Raw genomic sequence first — 20926 nt, 5'->3', positions numbered from 1 at the left:
GCCACCTCACATGAAGAGTTGACTCATTGGAAAAGACTCTGATGCTGGGAGGGATTGGGGCAGGAGGAGAAGGGGACAACAGAGGATGAGATGGCTGGATGGCATCACCAACTCGATGGACATGAGTTTGAATGAACTCTGGGAGTTGGTGATAGACAGGGAGGCCTGGCATGCTGCAGTTCATGGGGTTTCAAAGAGTTGGACACAACTGAGCGACTGAACTGAACTGAACTAGGTATCTCTTGACTTCCTACTTTTGCATTTCAGTCCCCTCTGATGAAAAGGACATCTTTTTTGGATATTAGTTCTAGAAGGTTTTCTAGGTCTTCATAGAACCGTTCAATTTCAGCTTCTTCAGCATTACTGGTTGGTGTGTAGACTTGGATTACTCTGATTTGAATGGTTTGCCTTGGAAATGAACAGAGATCATTACTTCACTTTACATCAGAGAGAGACATTATCTCTCTGAAAGTGAAAAAGTGTGAAAGTGTTAGTCACTCAGTCACATCCGACTGTTTGTGACCACATGGACTATAGCCCCCCAGGCTCCTCTGTCCATGGAATTCTCCAGGCAAGAATACTGAAGTGGATAGCCATTCCATTCTCCAGGGGATCTTCCCACCTTTGGGATCGAATCTGAGTCTCCTGCATTGCAGGCAGATTCTTTACCATCTTGCCACCAGGGAACCCCATATCTCTTAATATGGTCAGGAAAACAACTCTACTCCCTCCAGCATGGGAGAGGCTATGGCTCTGAGTGTATCTCCATAGGAGAAGATTTGGTCAAATCAAAAGCTGGAACAGAAGGTACAAAAGCATGGGAGGTGTAGTGTATGGAGAATTAGCTCTCATCTTGCAGATCAGGAAATTGGGGCACAGATAGGTTGAGTAACTTGCCCAAAATCACACAGCTAGTAAATGAAAAAGCAGGGATGTGTGACCATCTGTCTTCTCCCAGTGGAATGAGGTAACAAACAAGAGACTTTTTTAAATGGCTAGATGCTCAGAACTTATAAAATTGGCACTTAAATGAAGACCTGAAAAATAGATGTAACATGAACAGACACATATTTTAGGTACTCAGATATAACAGAAAATGGAGCAAGAGGGCTCTTGCCTATATAAAACTTAGAGTTCAGATAAAAAATCAGGCATTAGACATATATTTAAATAAATGACTGTATAATTACAACTGCGATAAATGCTTCAATGGAGAGCAGCTAAGAACATGTACAGACTGAATATTTGTTTCCCTTAAAATTCAAATATTAAAACCTAACTCCAAGGTGATGGGTATTAGGAGATCAGGCCTTTGAAGGAGGTGATTAAGCGGTGAGAGTGGGGCCCTCATGAATAGAGTTAGTGCCCTTATGAAACAGACCTCAGGGAGCTCCTTATCCTTTTTGCCATGTGAGGCTTCTGTAAGAAGATATCATCTATGAGAAAGTGGCCCCTCACCAGACACTGAATTTGATGGTGACTTGACCTTGGACTTCCCGGCCTCCAGAATTGTGAGCAGTAAATTTGTGTTGTTTATAGGCCATCCAGTCTCTGGTACTTTGTTAAAGCAGCGCAAACAGACTAAAATCAAGCATGTGTTTATATGTTTGTGTTTGCGCTTGCATGCAATGTGTCTGTATACGCATATTCCTTGGGCCCCTCACGTACAGACAAGAGATGTAACCAGCTATATAATTTGACCAAGGAAGTAAGAAAGCAAAATGGAGAAAATGAAGGATGCCTGATGCTCTCAAATGTATTTTCTTACTATTTTCCCCCATATTTGGTGACATAAACACACAAATTGAACATCATCACTATTCCACATATGGGACAGTTGAGGCTTAGGGAAAACCATCCTGATTCTTTGCAATCATCACACTTTGACACTTGGATCTCCTGTGAATGATGAGATTTTAGGTACAAGAGGAAAAAGCTTCTGGGTAGTCTAACTGGAAAATGTACACCTTCACTATGCCTAAGGTTTCTTAGAGAAAGAAAAGTTCTCTTATTTTCACTGAAGAATGAGGTTTAAACTCCAAGTGGCATTTTTATAAAAACTTCCTTAAACTTATTCATAAGAGCACACAAATGACAGGGGTTTTCCCAAGGTGAGAGCAATAAAGTGTTTGAAGAGCAAAAGCTGACTTTAGCATAAAAAAGGTGAATCTGGTCCACTCAACAGTTATACCTAATATGAAAGTTATTTACATGATGTGAAAATTAACAAGCTCTGTGATCTCATAAAGCCAATTTACTTCCAAACCTAAAGTTGAATTAAATAATCTCTACACTTCCGCCCACTGTATAATCATAAGGGATTTGATGTAGGTCATACCTGAATGGTCTAGCGGTTTTCCCTACTTTCTTCAATTTAAGTCTGAATTTGGCAATAAGGAGTTCTTGATCTGAGCCACAGTCAGCTCCTGGTCTTGTTTGTGTTGACTGTATAGAGCTTCTCCATCTTTGGCTGCAAAGAATATAATCAATCTGATTTCGGTGTTGACCATCTGGTGATGTCCATGTGTAGAGTCTTCTCTTGTGTTGTTGGAAGAGGGCGTGTGCTATGACCAGTGCATTTTATTGGCAAAACTCTATTAGTCTTTGCCCTGCTTCATTCCATATTCCATGGCCAAATTTGCCAGTTACTCCAGGTGTTTCTTGACTTTCTCCTTTTGCATTCCAGTCCCCTATAATGAAAAGCACATCATTTTGGGGTGTTAGATCTAAAAGGTCTTCATAGAACCGTTCAACTTCACATTACTGGTTGGGGCATAGACTTGGATTACTGTGATATTGAGTGGTTTTCCTTGGAAACGAACAGAGATCATTCTGTCATTTTTGAGATTGCATCCAAGTACTGCATTTTGGACTCTTGTTGACCATGATGGCTACTCTATTTCTTCTAAGGGATTCCTGCCCACAGTAGTAGATACAATGGTCATCTGAGTTAAATTCACCCATTTCAGTCCATTTTAGTTCGCTGATTCCTAGAATGTCAACATTCACTCTTGCCATCTCTTGTTTGACCACTTCCAATTTGCCTTGATTCATGGACTTGACATTCCAGGTTCCTATGCAATATTGCTCTTTGCAGCATTGGACCTTGCTTCTATCACCAGTCACATCCACAGTGGGGTTTTGTTTTTGCTTTGGCTCCATCAAATCCCTTATGATTATACAGTGGAAGTGAGAAATAGATTAAAGGGACTAGATCTGATAGATAGAGTGCCTGATGAACTATGGATGGAGGTTCGTGACATTGTACAGGAGACAGGGATCAAGACCATCCCTATGGAAAAGAAATGCAAAAAAGCTATATGGCTGTCTGAGGAGGCCTTACAAATAGCTGAGAGAAGAAGAGAAGCGAAAAGCAAAGGAGAAAAGGAAAGATATAAGCATCTGAATGCAGAGTTCCAAAGAATAGCAAGAAGAGATAAGAAAGCCTTCCTCAGCGATCAATGCAAAAAAATAGAGGAAAACAACAGAATGGGAAAGACTAGAGATCTCTTCAAGAAAATTAGAGATACCAAAGGAACATTTCATGCCAAGATGGGCTCGATAAAGGGCGGAAACAGTATGGACCTAACAGAAGCAGAAGATATTAAGAAGAGGTGGCAAGAATACACAGAAGAACTGTACAAAAAAGATCTTCACGACCCAGATAATCATGATGATGTGATCACTCACTTAGAGCCAGACATACTGGAATGTGAAGTCAAGTGGGCCTTAGAAAGCATCACTATGAACAAAGCTAGTGGAGGTGATGGAATTCCAGTAGAGGTATTTCAAATCCTGAAAGATGATGCTGTGAAAGTGTTGCACTCAATATGCCAGCAAATTTGGAAGACTCAGCAGTGGCCACAGGACTGGAAAAGGTCAGTTTTCATTCCAATCCCAAAGAAAGGCAATGCCAAAGAATGCTCAAACTACAACACAATTGCATTCATCTCACACGCTAGTAAAGTAATGCTCAAAATTCTCCAAGCCAGGCTTCAGCAAGATGTGGACAGTGACCTTCCAGATGGTCAAGCTGGTTTTAGAAAAGGCAGAGGAACCAGAGATCAAATTGCCAACATCTGCTGGATCATGGAAAAAGCAAGAGAGTTCCAGAAAAACATCTATTTCTGCTTTCTTGACTATGCCAAAGCCTTTGATTGTGTGGATCACAATAAACTGTGGAAAATTCTGAAAGAGATGGGAATACCAGACCACCTGACCTGCCTCTTGAGAAACCTATATGCAGGTCAGGAAGCAGCAGTTAGAACTGGACATGGAACAACAGACTGCTTCCAAATAGAAAAAGGAGTATGTCAAGGCTGTATATTGTCACCCTGCTCATTTAACTTAGTGGCACCCCCATGCCAGTACTCTTGCCTGAAAAATGCCATGGACAGAGGAGCCTGGAAGGCTGCAGTCCATGGGGTCGCTGAGGGTCGGACACGACTGAGCAACTTCACTTTCACTTTTCATTTTCATGCTTTGGAGAAGGAAATGGCAACCCACTCCAGTGTTCTTGCCTGGAGAATCCCAGGGACGGTGGAGCCTGGTGGGCTGCCATCTATGGGGTCACACAGAGTCGGACACGACTGAAGTGACTTAGCAGTAGCAGAGTTCATCATGAGAAACGCTGGGCTGGAAGAAGCTTACCGGGAGAAATATCAGTAACCTCAGATATGCAGATGACACCACCCTTATGGCAGAAAGTGAAGAGGAACTAAAAAGCCTCTTGATGAAAGTGAAAGAGGAAAGTGAAAAAGTTGGTAAAGCTCAACATTCAGAAAATGAAGATCATGGCATCTGGTCCCATCACTTCATGGGAAATAGATGGGGAAACAGTGGAAACAGTGTCAGACTTTATTTTGGGGGGCTCCAAAATCACTGCAGATGGTGATTGCAGCCATGAAATTAAAAGACGCTTACTCCTTGGAAGAAAAGTTATGACCAACCTAGATAGAACATTAAAAAGCAGAGACATTACTTTGCCGACTTAGGTCCGTCTAGTCAAGGGTATGGTTTTTCCAGTAGTCATGTATGGATGTGAGAGTTGGACTGTGAGAAAGGCTGAGCGCCAGAGAATTGATGCTTTTGAAGTGTGGTGTTGGAGAAGACTCTTGAAAGTCCCTTGGACTGCAAGGAGACCCAAACAGTCCATTCTGAAGGAGATCGGCCCTGGGATTTCTGTGGAAGGAATGATGCTAAAGCTGAAACTCCAGTACTTTGGCCACCTCATTTGTTGACTCATTGGAAAAGACTCTGATGCTGAGAGGGACTGGGAGCAGGAGGAGAGGGGGACGACAGAGGATGAGATGCCTGGATGGTATCACTGACTCGATGGACATGAGTCTGAGTGAACTCCCAGATTTGGTGATGGACAGGGAGGCCTGGTGTGCTGCGATTCATGAGGTCACACAGAGTTGTACCCAACTGAGCAACTGAACTGAACTGAACTGAACTGAACTGAACTGAACTGAGGCTTCCGCCCAGCACTACTATTTTATCACAAATGAAAAAAAGCCCTTGAAAAAAATCTCATTTACCAATATTTGATAAATAGCCTCCTTTCTCCCCAAATTTCCTTGGGATCCATATATGATAATACTTTCTACAAAAGTTAAAAGCAAAAGGACTTCTGACTTTCTGACATCACAGTTCTGAGTTCTTTATATTGCTTTGCCCTTTGCAACACAGGAAAATGTCAAACTCCAAACTTCCAAAGGAAAAACAATTGGCAGTGAATAAGACAGACAGTGATGAGTGAGATGAGATCAGAGAAAGATAGGCAAAGGTCAGATCATGTAGGACCTTCCAGATTATTATAAAAATATTGTGTATTCTAATAAGCACCATTGGAAACCCAACTAAAAGATTTTAATTGGGGAATGGCATAAAAACTTTGCTTTTGAAAAATCTCCACTCATTGCTGTGTGAAGTGAAGGATAGAATCAACGACAATAGAAAGAGTAGGAGAACCAGTGTGGAAATCAGCACCCTACTGCGGTGAGAAATGATGGTGACTTGAACTAGAGTGACATCAAGGATCTAAAGAGAAGTGGGACAACTCAAAAGCATTTTGGAAGATGCATTAACAGGACTAGGTATTAAATTTAATGTGAGCAGTGAAGGAGAGCAGGCATCAGGAATATTTCTAAGGTTTCAGACTTGAGAAACTGCTCATTTATTGAGCTGGAGAACCTTGAGAGGAAGTATATCTGGAGGAAAACCACAGCTTTCATTTTGAACTTGTTCAGTTTAAGATGCTTTTTTAATACATTCAGGTAGATGTTGAGTTTAGGATATTCAAATAGAGAACTGTTGAGATGGCAATTGACGTGTGAGCCCAAACAAGAAAGAGGCTGGAAGAGGGATGAAGTGAGAAGTGTTTGGTATATAAAAGTTTTCTGGTGCCTGAAGGGGTGTGCGGACAGAGACAAGCCCCAGGACTGTTACTGAAGATACTCCAACATCCAGAGATTGAAAGGAAGAGAATCAGCAGCCATCAAAAGAGGCGCTTCTAGAAATGGAGATGCAGACATGGAGAACGGACTTGTGGATCCAGTGGAGGAAGGAGAGGCTGGGACACATAGAGAAAGCCTCACTGATGCATATAAACTATCAAATGTAAAATAGATAACTAACAGGAAGCTGCTGTGATACCAGGAGCCCAGCCTGGTGCTCTGTGACAACCTAGCGGGGCAGGGTGAGGGGAAGGGAGGGGGCCTCACGATGTTGGGGGGGGGGCGGGGATATATGTATGATTTGTGTTGTTGCACGGCAGTATACAACACAACATTGTGAAGCAATTATCCTCCAATGAAAAACAGGAGCTTCTAGAGGGCTGGCAAGAATATTTGGAGAGTTCAAAGTCACAGAAACCCCAGCAAAATAGTATGTCAAGAAGGAAGGGGTGACCAACAGTGAGAATTCAAAAGAGAGTCACATGAGATTAAAACCAGTCCACTGAACTCTAACTTATGGAGATCGTTTGGCGAACTCGGGAAAGATAATTTGGGGTGGGGGGGAGGCATGTTAGAGGAGCAGGAAGTGGTAGACACCTGGTAGACATGCTGAAATGGGTTGAGAAGAGATTTAGAGGTCCTGGGTTGGGAAGATCCCCTGGAGAAGGGAAAGGCTACCCACTCCAACATTCTGGCCTGGAGAATTCCATGGGCTGTAGAGTCCTTTTAAGTCACAGAGTCAGGCACGATTGAGTCATTTTTACTTTCACTTCAGAGGTGAATACGTGAAGACATAAATCAAAGTGAAAGAAAGTGAAAGCCATTCAGTCTTGTCCAGCTCTGCGACTCTGTGGACTATACAGTGCGTGGAATTCTCCAGGCCAGAATACTGGAGTGGGTAGATGTTTCCTTCTCCAGCGGATCTTCCCAACCCAGGGATCGGACCCAGGTCTCCCACACTGTGGGCAGATTCTTTACCAGCTGAGCCACTAGGGAAGCCCAAGAATAATGGAATGGGTAGCCTATCCCTTCTCCAGCAGATCTTCCAGACCCAGGAGTTGAACTGCGGTCCTCTGTAATGCAGGTGGATTATTTACACTGAGCTACCAGAGAATCCCCTAAATTCCATAAATGAATATACAGTGCAGGTGAATTATAGATTCAAGGGATTAGATCTAATAAAGAATGTACCTAAAGAACTATGGACAGAGTTCTGTAATATTGTACAGGAGGCAGAAAACAAAAACATCCCAAAGAAAAAGAAAAGCAAGAAGGTGAAGTAGTTATCTGAGGAGGCTTTGTGAATAGCTGAAGAAAGAAGAGAAGGGAAAAGAGAAAGGCACATCCAGCTAAACATAGAGTTCCTAAGAACAGCAAGGAGAGTCAAGAAGCCCTTCTCCAGTAAACTGTGCATGAAAATAGGGGAGAACAACAGGAGAGGAAAGACTAGAGATCTCTCCCGGAAAATTGGAGATATCAAGGGAACATTTCACCCAAAGATGGACACAATAAAAGACAGAAATGGTAGAGACCTAGTAAACTCAGAAGAGATCAAGAAGAGATAGAAAGAATACATGGAAGAATTGTACAAAAAAAGATCCTAATGAACTCAGTAACTACAATGGTGTGGTCTGTTACCCAGAGCCAGACATTCTGGTCTGTGAAGTTAAGTGGGACTTAGGAAGCACTGCTGTCAATAAAGCTAGTGGATGCAATGGAATTCCAGTAGAGCTATTCAAAACCCTAAAGAATGATGCTATCAAAGTGTTGCACTCAATATATCAGCAAATCTGGAAGACTCAGCAGTGGCCACAGTATGGGAAAGGTCAATCCTCATCCCAATTCCCAATAAGGATAGTACTAAAGAATGTTCAAACCATCATACAGTTTCACTCATCTCCCATGCTAGTAAGGTCATGCTTAAAATCTTCTATGCTAGGCTTCAACGCTATGTAAACCAAGAACTTCCGGATGTCTAAGATGGGTTTAGAAAAGGTAGAGGAACCAGAGATCAAATTGCCAACATCTAATGGATCATAGAGAAAGCAAGGGAATACCCAAAAAGCATCTACCTCTGGTCCATCAACTATGCTAAAGCCTTTGACTGTATTGATCATAACAAACTGTGGAAAGCTCTTAAAGAGATAGGAATACCAGACCATCTTACCTGTCTTCTGAGATACCTGTATGTGGGTCAAGAAACAGCAGTTAGAACCCCGTATGGAAAAACAGATTGGTTCAGAATTGAGAAAGGAGTACAACAGGGCTCTCTGTTGTTGCCTTATTTATTTATTTAGTCTATAAATAATCACAAGAAATGCCAAGTTGGATGAGTTACAAGCTGGAATCAAGATAGGCAAGAGAAATATCAACAACCTCAGATATTTGGATGACACCATTCTAATGGCAGAAAGCGAAGAGGAACTAAAGAGCCTCTTGATGAGGGTGAAGGAAGAAAGTGAAAGAACTGGCTTAAAACTAAATGTTTAAAAAACTAAGATCTTGGCATCCAACCCCATTATTTCATGGCAAATAGAAGAGGAAAAGGTGGAAATAGTGACAGATTTCCTCTTCTTGGACTCTAAAATCACTGCAGATGATAACTGCAGCCATGAAATCAGAAGACCATTGCTTCTTGGCAAGAAAGCGATGACAAACCTAGACAGTGTGTTGAAAATCATAGACATTACTCTGCCAGCCAACAAAAGTCCATATAGTCAAGGTTATGGTCTTCCCAGTGGTCACATACAGTTGTGAGAGTTGGACCATAAACAAGACAGTTCAGTTCAGTAGCTCAGTCATGTCCAACTCTCTGCAACCCCATGAATTGCAGCACTCCAGGCCTCCCTGTCCATCATCAACTCCCGGGGTTCACTCAGATTCATGTCCATCGAGTCAGTGATGACATCCAGCCATCTCATCCTCGGTCATCCCCTTCTCCTCCTGCCCCCAATCCCTCCCAGCATCAGAGTCTTTTCCAATGAGTCAACTCTTCGCATGAGATGGCCAAAGTACTGGACTTTCAGCTTTAGCATCAGTCCTTCTAAAGAAATCCCAGGGCTGATCTCCTTCAGAATGGACTGGTTGGATCTCGTTGCAGTCCAAGGGACTCTTAAGAGTCTTCTCCAACACCACACTTCAGAAGCATCAATTCTTCGGCGTTCAGCCTTCTTCACAGTCCAACTCTCACATCCATACATGACCACAGGAAAAACTATAGCCTTGACTAGACAGACCTTAGTCGGCAAAGTAAGCAAGTGCCAAAGAATTGATGCCTTCGAACTGTGGTGCTGGAGAAGACTCCTAAGAGTCCCTTGGACAGAGATCCAAGGAAGATCAAACCAGTCAATCTTAAGGGAAATCAACCCTGAATACTCATTGGAAGGACTGATGCTGAAGTTGAAGCTCCAGTATTTTGGTCACCAGATTTGAAGAGCCAACTCATTGGAAAAGTTCCTGATGCTGGGAAAGATTGAGGGCAGAAGGAGAAGATGGCATCAGAGGATGAGGTGGCTGGATGGCATCACTGATGCAATGGACATGAACTCGGGCAAACTTCAGGAGATGGTGAGGGACCAGGAAGCCTGGTGTGCTGCAGTTCATGGGGTCTCAAAGAGACAGCAACAACACGTGAAGGTAGCTTGTGTGTATGTATTTTCCAAGAATCGTGCATATGCTGTGGTGCCCAGAGGCAAATAGAAGGTCAAGGGATATTTAAAGCCTCCCAGAAAGGATCTAAAAATGAGCAACTGACTGAAAGCTAGTGTTTTCCCAGTGGCTCAATGATAAAGAAGCCACTTGCCAATGCAGGAAACACGGGTGACAAGGGTTCGATCCCTGGGTTGGGAAGAGTCCCTGGAGGAGGAAACAGCAGCCCACACCAGTATTCTTTCCTGGGAAATCCCATGGACAGAGGAGCCTGCTGGGCTATGGTCCATGGGGTCGCAAAGAGTCGGACGCGATTGAGTCACTGAGCATGCACAAAGAGCAGAAATAAACAATAGAGTGAAAACCAAAAAAAGGAGATGGAATCTAGGCATGAGATCTGGAGTAACTTAGAAAGATTTGCCTATGATCAGAGGAGCAACACAGGCAGTTGAGGGGGAGGACAGGTAGCATGGAGCTAAGGATTGTGCCTTGCCCCTTGAGGGTAGGGGTCATCACCCTTTACAGCTTCAGAATTGCTCACACTCACCACCTTCATCCTACAATGTGAGGTCTGGAATCCTTATCCTCATTACACATATGAGGAAACAGGTTCAGACAGATTCAAGTGATCTGCTTGAAAGCTTACAAGACGTTAATAGCAGAACAAGAATTCAAACCCAAGGCTTTCGTCTTTAAACACAACCCCTCCCCCTCCCTCCCCCTCTCTCTCCCCCCCCCCCCCCCCCCGTCCCTTCCTTCATCTCTGTAATTCTTTCTCTGCCTTTATCTCTCTGACTCTGTCTCTCTTTCTCCTTCCTGCCTTCCTTTTCTTCTTGGAATGCCGGTCAGTTCCTTTTGCAGAGTCAACCTTGGAATTAGTGTACTGAAACCCTTAGGCACCCTCTTCTCAGCCTGGATTTTATATGCTATCCAGAGACAGATTTGCCAGCAGATTAAAGCTGTTTGAAGCCTTCTTGAGTTTTATGCCTCAGTTATTCAGAGCTAGGGACCTCTCAAGTTCTGGATTTTAAAATACGCTTTTTTTTTTTTTTACTTTTCAATTTGTTGACAACTGCCATGAGAATGCTGGTATCCCTCTGGATTGCTCCAATATAACTGCCCTAGAGGCTAAAGAACGTATCTACCAAGGTTGGAAGCCGACTGAAGCCTCCCGAGTTCGGTGCTTCACTCCAAATCCCAAACTTGTTCATGGTTCAAATTCACTCACGCTTGGCAACAAAATCAACACATTCTGGTTCTTTAGAAAGACACTTCAAACTCCCTTTCTAAAAGAGCATAAGTAGTGGCCATTAAATAATTCATCCAGATAGCTTTCAGGAGAGCAAGGGCATAAATGAATAAGAACCATACAGGTTACATTTGACTCAAAACCCACCAGAAAATAAATAAAAGACTTGGAAGCTAGTCTGAAATTTCATAAACCTTAAACACACAGAGTTCCAACCACCTCATTAGGATAAAATAATACATTAGCCCAAGTCACTTTGGGTGCTCATGTGGAAAACTTTGGGATAAATAAATTATTTGTATGAAAAGATATCTGCTTCATTGCACTAAATGGTACCCTTGTGGCCAAAAGTGTTAATGATACTTCCAGCTGCCTCTAATGGCATGCACTAAAATCACACTGTTTTTTAAATAAAGATAGAGGGCTAGCATCAGTGCTGGCAATCGCCTGGCAGACCGGAAGGAACATGCACAGATTGAGAGTTAGATGTGGGTTCCAATCCTGAATCTGCCATATTCTAGCTACCCTCTAGAAAAAGTTGGCAAACTCCTGCTTTAGACCCACAATTTTGATTATCACATGTCTACTTTGTTACCAAGTCACTAAGTCATGTAATCTCTCAACCACCAAGTGGAAACCCAGCATTGGGAGACGAGGAGCGTGGGGGCCTAGGCACACAGAAGGGCAGATTCGGGCTAGAGTTTCACATCGCTTAGTATTAGCTGTGTGATATTGGGCACCTCTCTGGACCTCAGTCTTCTCATCTGTACACATGTAAAATAATAATACTCACCATATAGGTTGTTTTGAGGATGAAATGAGGTAACGTATGAGATTATATAAGGGCGTCCCAGGTGGCTCAGTGGTAAAGAATCCTCCTGCCAATGCAGGTTCAATCCCTGGGTTGGGAAGATCCTTTGGAGAAGTAAATGGCAACCCACTCCAGTGTTCTTGCCTGGAAAATCCGATGGACAGGGGAGCCTGGCAGGCTACAGTCCACGGGGTCGCAAAGAGTCAGATACAATTTAGCAACTAAACACGCATAGGCATGCCTGAGATTGTCCAGGAAGTTGCAAAGACGACGCTTAGCATGCACACTCTGAGTTTCTGCTTCTCAAACTAGGAAATGAAGCAATTCCTACGGGGGAACACAGGCTCCCTGCGAGGTGCTGTGCTTAGTCACTCAGTAGTGTTCAACTCTGCAACACCATGGATTATAACCCGCCAGTTTCCTCTATCCAAAGGGATTCTCCAGGCAAGAATACTGGAGTGGGTTGCCATGCCCTCCTCCAGGGGATCTTCCCAACCCAGGGATTGAACCCAGGTCTCCTGCATTGCAGGCAGATGCTTTACTGTCTGAGCCACCAGGGAAGGCCCCCTGGGGAAACCTCTAATTCCAAAGGTTTTGGTTAATTTTAATGACCACAGAAATTTAACAACAAGATTTGGAATTGATCTAAGTGCTAGGGTTTGCTGCTGCTGCTGCTAAGTCGCTTCAGTCGTGTCCGACTCTGTGCGACCCCATAGACAGTAGCCCACCTGGCTCCTCCATCCCTGGGATTCTCCAGGCAAGAACACTGGAATAGGGTGCCAAGTGCTAGGGTTTAGTAGGAAGTTAAAGGATACATTCAGGTTTAAAGTTGTTGATTTCAAATGCTCTATGTAATGACTTATATGTGGAATTCTAAAAAAATAAAACAGGCAAATTAATATAATAAAACAGATGCAGACACAGATATAGAGAAGAAATTAGTGGTTACCAGTGGAGAGACACAACTGAAGCGACTTAGCAGCAGCAGCAGCAGCTGTGGAGAGAGGGAACCAGAGAAGGGAAAAATAAAGGTAGGTGATTCGGAGGTACAAGCTATTATGTATGAAATAAATAAGCTACATATTTGGTGCAGCACTGGCAATGTAGCCAATTTTCTACAATAACTTTAAATGAAATATAATCTATAAAAATATTGAACCACTACTTTGAAACTAATAAAATATGCTCACCAGGCTCTTCTGTCCACAGAACTCTCCAGGCAATAATACCGGAGTGGGTAGCCATTCCCTCTTCCAGAGAATCTTCCCTGCCCAGGGATTGAGTCCCTCTCTCCTGCATTGACAAGTGGATTCTTTACCACGGAGCCTCCTGGGAAGCCTTTTATTGACTTTGGGCTTCCTTAGCAACTCAGTTGCTAAAGAATTTGCCTCCATTGTAGGAGACCCCTGTTTGATTCCTGGGTTGGGAAGTTCCCGTGGAGAAGGGATAGGCTACCCACTCCAGTATTCTTGGGCTTCCCTGATGGCTCAGCTGATAAAGAATCTGCCAGCAATGTGGGAGACCTGAGTTCTACCCCTGGGTTGGGAAGATCCCCTAGAGAAGGGAACGGTTACCCTTTCCAGTATTCTGGCCTGCAGAATTCCATGGATTATATAGTCCATGGGGTTGCAAAGAGGTGGACACAACTGAGCAACTTTCACTTTTCAGTGCTAAAAATTCCCACATGACACTCTCTCTTCAATCAAAGTATAGAATGCTTCTGTGAAAAGAGCAAGGCAAGCACTCAAAGATTTGGGAAAGATTGAGGGCAAGAAGAGAAGGGAGCAACAGAGGATGAGATGATTGGATGGCATCACTGACTCGATGGACATGAGTTTGAGCAAACCCCAGGAGTTAGTGGAGGACAGGGAAGCCTGGTATGCTGCAGTTCATTGGATCACAAAGAGTCAGACACAACTTACCAGCTGAACAGTGGCAGCAAGTTCTCAACAGTCACGAAGAGGTACAGGACCTGCGCATTTCCAACCCTGTCATACCCCATCTCAACCCAAGACACAGTGAGAGAGGAGATCAGGAGATGGGGTGGGGCTTGTGGACTAAAAGAAAAGAGGAACAGGGCAAGAATCCAGAACTACTTCCATTTGAAGGATGATTCACATTTCAGGGTCAAAGTGACAACGTGACAAAAGATGACCAGACAGACCTCCAGGCCTGTCTCTAAGCTGGAGGCCTTGTCTTGGGTGGATCTCTGCTGAGGGAGGAAAAGGAGAAAGCAAAGACCCAAGGCAGGAGAGAATTACTTCGAAAAGCATCCATGTTGTAGGGGGAAGAGAATTCCTCAGAATATTTAACTCTAAATTCTGGACCCACACCTTAGTAGCCTTGTGATCTTGGAAAAGCATCCTTAGACAGTTCTCAAAGCCTCAGTCTCCTAATCTATAAAAACCACACAGTTATACTCAGGATTTAATGATGCATGTGACCTTACTTAGTGATTGAAGGCATGCTCAAGCAGATTCAATTGAAGACCAGCCAGTCCCCTAATCTTTCCTAGGTCTGAGGGCAGACAGGTAAGATGTAAAGCCCAGGAGCTTTATTTTTCTCCAAATTCTAAAGGTCCTTCTCCAGCTTTCAGATGAGATATCGAACCAGGAAACTACTCTTCAAGTGGCACCATATCTATTTCAGCAATCCCCATGCCCCACGAATTGTCTAAGCCAATGAATACAGCAGGCACGTAGGTCAGGCAGTAAATTCACCTCCTTGTGCTAGGAACTCTTGGCTGCAGGGTAACATAATGCGATGTTACGATTCCCACCCCTACACATGAGACTGATCCAGAACATTCTGCTCAATTCCAGGTGGCTTGTGCTCAGTGATGCTCTCTGCTCAGACACCTCAGCTGACTGTCTCGATGGCTGCAGCCACCTGGACGTGGACAGAAGGAGGAGCATGGGCTCTGGAGCCAAACTCGACCCCGATCGAGACTTGAGTCTAGGCCGTGCATTTGAAGTTCTCTGTGCCTCTGCCCGTGTATTAATTTCCTATGGCTCCCACAACTGGGTGACCTAAAAGACTAATAGTTACAAGTTCAAGTTCGATGCATGAAACAGGGCACTCAAAGCCGGTGCACTGGAACAACCCAGAGGGATGGGATGGGGCAGGAGGAGGGAGGGGGGTTCAGGATGGGGGATTTACACTAAAATCCAGTATGGTTTCATCTCCAGATTCTTAACTAAATACATCTACAAACTCCCCTGTTTTCAAGTAAAGTCACATTGAAGGTTCTGGATGGACATGAATTTGGGGGGCACTGTTCAGCCCACTATGCTCCCCTCATCTGTAAAAAATGGAAAAAAACCTCTGGGCACCTACCTTACCAGATGCTGTAATAAATGAGACAATACGCATAAGAGACTATTTCCTGTGATGTCCAGTGTAAAGGAAACACCCAGTCAACACGACCTACTGATAGACAGCTTTAGGCCGACATCCATCAATAACTCACTTTCTCACCTTGGTCAGTCACCTCTCATTTCTCCATGTCTCCACTGGGTAAAGGGAAACGCTGATGCTTCAACAGCCCTGGAGTCCAGACTCCTAGTCCAGGACTTAGACAACTTTTTGTGTAAAAGGCGAGGTAGTAGATATTTTAGCCTTCATGGACCATATATGGTCTTGGAGGCAACTGCTTAATTCTTCTGTCACAGCGAGAAAGTGGACATGGACAAGACATGAGCCAAAGGGCATAACTGGGTTCCAATAACATTTTATATACATGTCAGATGGTGGGCTGGATTTGGTCCTGCTTCCAGTCTCTCTCCCCTCCAGCTAACCCTCCCAGACTCACCGTTGACCTTCCCAGAACATCATCTCTCGGTGTTTTTTGCCTCTCTTCTACATCTGAACTTGTCACAGTTAGTCCCTTTTCTAAGACAGCAACCGCTTTCTAGCTTATTATTTATGAACACATCTGATCTCCTATCCAAGACTGTGAGCTCTCAGGGGAAGTGCTGAGTGGATCCACCCTGAATCACTTAGGTTTCTGCACAGAGTGGGTTCTGGTTAATGAACTTTGACAATGGTGAGGTTCCAAGCACTGCCTTCCTCCCCTTGGCTTCCAAAAACCTACTCTGAGGGAATGTTGTGAACTTCCAACTTTATTCAGAGGGTTTGAACATTATTCCAGGAGCCATAAGAAGCAATGGCAGGTGTCAAAAATGACAGGCATTCATCCACGTTTGAAGTCCTAATGAGTAAATAGCGAGAAGGTTACACTTAGCCCAAGGAAACTCAGAGTTGATTTAGTCACCAAATGGTCATATCTCCAGCAATCAATAACTGTCCTAAGAGTGATTGTTTTATTTTCCATTGAGATTAAAAAATATCAGGGAAGCAGTACATTAAGTGGTTTGGACTCTAATATCAGAGCTGGTTTCAGGTTTTCCAAACTACTCACTATTATTTGACATCCCTGAGACTAACTTTTCTTACCTGTAAAATACGTATAATAAAAACATCTCCCTCATAGGTTTTTGAGAGAATTTAATGACTGTGGAGGATGCAAAGTCCTTGGTACTGAGTCTGAGAAAACTCAGACCATGTCAGGCAGTATCACTATCAGCAGTATCGGTACAATAACTATTAAGAGTGCCAAGCAGCAGTGCTTCTCTGAAGATGCGAATGTTTAATTAGCAGCTTCACCTTTCTCGCTCAGCTTCTTGCCTGCAAGATTCTCCCAGGAATCACTGCGTGTGCATCATCACCTCTGCTAATGATACTGAATCACCACATCCTTCCCGTTCTCCTACGACACCGAGGTCAGCTATGGAACGCATTAACGTCTCAGGCAGACAGTTTCTCCTCAAACCGCAGTAACTTCCCGAATCTAAATTTGAACAAGCCTGCGATCTCCTGGCTCAGAGTTGATGACCACTGCCCCCTTTCCAGATCTCATTTTCTTCAGGTCAGTTCTGCTTTTTTGATCAAATTATGAGCACACGGATAATAACACTCACCCAGCATCTTGATCTCCAAAGCAATGTAAAGCCCTTCAAGTCCATCTGCCTATTCAGTGAATTTCCATCTTTAATAAAAACAAGTTTCAGACACCAGCTTCAAACGCTGATGCAGGCGAACTTGCCTCCCAGGGGGCAGGTGCACTGCGTGCATGTTAATGTGCAAAAATCAGGACGCGCGGGCAGGGAGGACTTCAAAGGCATGAGATGTGGAGCAGGAAGATAAGGAGGCTCTTCAGAGACTGCTGACTGTGGGCAAGTCATTTAACCTGTCTCAGTGGCCTGGTATCTAAAAATGGGGATAATACATATGCCTCACCCATGTCACAGCTGTGGCAAAAAATAAGTAAAATAATGGTTAAGGGAATGATGGGTGGATGGTATGATTCAGCATTACTTCTCAAAGAGGTCATTTTATTCCAATTTCAGCCCTTCTGCTTAAAACTGGAGGTTTGCCTCTTTCACTTCTTAAACAAACTGTGTTGAAGGTCCTGTCTGCTCTAAAGAAACACGGGGGAGAAAACCTATTTGTTGTATATTCACTAGGGAGTAGTATGACCTACCACTGAACTCTTACTAAGGCCAGCATGCTATCCTAAGAGAACTTGGATAACCTCAGAGCAGTCCTATAAGTAGGCAGCATCATTAGCTCCTTTTTAGAGATGGCACAACTGAGATACAAACATGATTAATATCTTGCCCATGTTTACTCAGGAAAGGAAGAATCTATTTTAAATTTTTAGTGGAATATAGTCGATTTTCTTCTGTTTAATTGACTATGCCAAAGCATTTGACTGTGTGGATCACAACAAATTGTGGAAAAATTCTTTTAGAGACAAAGGTCCATCTAGTCAAAGCTATGGTTTTTCCAGTAGTCATGTATGAACGTGAGAGTTTGACTATAAAAAAGCTGAGTGCCAAAGAATTGATGCTGTTGAACTGTGGTGTTGGAGAAGACTCTTGAGAGTCCCTCGAACTGCAAGGAGATCCAACCAGTCCGTCCTAAAGGAAATCAGGCCTGAGTAGTCATTGGAAGGACTGATGCTGAAGCTGAAACTTCAATATTTTTGCCACCTGATGCGAAGAACGGACTCATCTGAAAAGACCCTCATACTAAGAAAGACCCTAATTGGGAAAGATTGAAGGTGGGAGGAGAAGGGGACAATAGAGGATGAGATGGTTGGATGGCATCACCAATTCAATGGACATGAGTTTGAGTAAACTTCAGGAGTTAGTGATGGACAGGGAGGCCTGGCGTGCTGCAGTTAATGGGGTCAGAGTTGGACACTTAGTGACTGAACTGAACTGAACTGAACTGAGTTGATTTACAATATTGTGTTAATTTTAGGTATATAGCAAAGTGAATCAGTTATATATATGTATAAATGTATATTATATTATTATAAATATATATAATATAGAGATGTATTATTATATTACATGTAATATATTATATGTAAATATACATATTGTATTATATGTAATATTATTATATTATATGTAATATAAATCTATTATTATATAAATATATATATAAATCAGTTATATATATATATATCAATCCCTGAGTTGAGAAGATCCCCTGGAGGATGGCATGGAAATCCACTCCAGTATTCTTACCTGGAGAATCCTTGTAGTCAGAGCAGACTGACAGGCTACAGTCCATGGGGTCACAAAGATTCAAACACTACTGAAACAACTTAGCACACATGCATTAATATGTTTTATTTTATCTATATATATATATATATAACAAATATATATATAGTCTTTTTCAAACTATTTTCCCATATAGGATACTACAGAATATTGAGTAGAGTTCCCTGTGCTTAGTAGATCCTTGTTATCAATAGTTATCTAGTTTATATACAGCAGTGTGTATTTATTAGTCCCAATCTCCTAATTCATCATTTCCTCTCACAGTTCCCTTTGGTAATTTTCTTAACCAACAGGCTTCAATATTTATCCAGGTACCCCCCCCACCCCAGATATACTTTCAAGCAAGTCTGTGCGATCAAAACTGTTTTCACAATAATACTGAAATGACTTTTTCATTCTCATTCTCTCACAAGTGTAAAATGGAGTTTTCCAGACGCTACATATCACATGATATCACAACAGATTGCATGAAGAAATGAACAGGAAAATCATGCTGTCTTCCACTAAACCAGGAGAGATTTAAAAAAATAGTACAATGCCTGTCATTTCAATTTTTTTTTTTTAGTTTTGGAAAATATTGTTATTTTATTATTTTAATATTAAATGCATTTTATTGTGTTTGTAAGTTAAAAAGCACATATTTTTAAAAATTCTGTTTTAATTTTTGATATGGTAAAGGTCAATAGCTACTATAAATATAAGCAAAGCTCTTTGGAGTGCTCAATAATTTCTAAGGGTATAAAGTGGCTCTGACACTTAAGTCTTTGAGAACTGGGGCTTCTAGCTAGATAGAGTATCTACCCTAATCTCTCACAGAAGCCATGCTTTTATTTCTAGTTTTTGATGAAGAAATTGAAGCTTAGAGAGGTCACGTGGTTGAAGGTCACACAAATCACAATGAAAACTTTCGAGAAACAGGAGCTAACCAGTATCATTTTTCTTCAGTTTACTGTGACACTCCCTACGCTATGTGTCATAAGACACTTCAGCTGGTATAAATCTCTGCCAGTCAACTGCCTCTATGTTGGGCTTCCCAGGTGGCACCAATGGTAAAAACTCACCTGCCAATGCAAGAGACATCAGAGACGAGAGTTTGAAACTTGGGTCAGGAAGATTCCCTGGAGGAGGGCATGGCAACCCACTCCAGTATTCTTGCCTGCAGAATCCCATGGACAGAGAAACCTGGGGGGCTACAGACCATAGGGTCACAAACAGTCAGACATAGCTGAGAAAACTTAGCACACAAGCATGCAGAAAAGACCACAGAACCTAAACGTTTTCAAAAAGTCTTATAATTTACTTCTGAAATTTAATTTATTTGAGTTGGAGGTTACACGCATTATTCTTATCGCTCTTCTCTCCCACCTAACGCTCAGTTGTGTTCAACTCTTTGCGACCCCATGGACTGTAGCCCACCAGGCTCCTCTGTCCATGGGATTTTCCAGGCAATAGTACTGGAGTGGATTGCCATTTCCTTCTCCAGGGGATCTTCCCCACCCAGGGATTGAACCCAGGTCTCCTGCATTGTAGACAAACACTTAACCGTCTGAGCCACCAGGGAAGTCCAATTTCCTACCAGATGATATCAAAAGCCATTCTGATGTTGAACTTGACATTGTGCCACCACAGAGCATAGGTGTCTCTTCCCCACCATTCATCTCCTGGCTAATCAGAGCCTCAGTCAGTTTATGAGCCCAAGGATATTTCTCATTGGTCTAAACCAGTTACGGTAACTTTGTTTGACTTGACAAGCAGTTAATCTAGAAGAAGTCATGTGACTCATTCCTGGCCAGTAAGTTGGAAAATCGGATCATGGAAAAAGCAAGATGGTTCCAGAAAAACATCTATTTCTGCTTTATTGACTATGCCAAAGCCTTTGAGTCTGTCCAGTCAAGGCTATGATTTTTCCAGTAGTCATGTATAGATGTGAGAGTTGGACTATGAAGAAAACTGAGTGCTGAAGAATTGATGCTTTTGAACTGTGGTGTTGGAGAAGACTCTTGAGAGTCCCTTGGACTGCAAGGAGATCCAACCAGTCCATTCTAAAAGAAATCAGTCCTGGGTGTTCATTGGAAGGACGAATGCTGAAGCTGAAACTCCAATACTCTGGCCACCTCATGCG

General features: G+C 42.8%; 1 long non-coding RNA gene across 1 annotated transcript in view; it reads right to left on the bottom strand.

The window, feature by feature from the left end:
- Positions 1 to 1165: 1165 nt before the first annotated feature.
- Positions 1166 to 20926, bottom strand: part of LOC138442731 (uncharacterized) — a 68878-nt gene continuing 49117 nt past the window's right edge. The window contains exon 4 of the long non-coding RNA XR_011257864.1: positions 1166 to 2690. This is a non-coding gene — a long non-coding RNA (uncharacterized lncRNA). The remainder of the gene's footprint in view (positions 2691 to 20926) is intronic.

This window comes from Ovis canadensis, chromosome 6 (genome assembly GCF_042477335.2).
Source record: "Ovis canadensis isolate MfBH-ARS-UI-01 breed Bighorn chromosome 6, ARS-UI_OviCan_v2, whole genome shotgun sequence".
Taxonomy (NCBI): Eukaryota; Metazoa; Chordata; class Mammalia; order Artiodactyla; family Bovidae; genus Ovis; species Ovis canadensis.
This window is presented reverse-complemented; position numbering and strand designations above follow the sequence as displayed.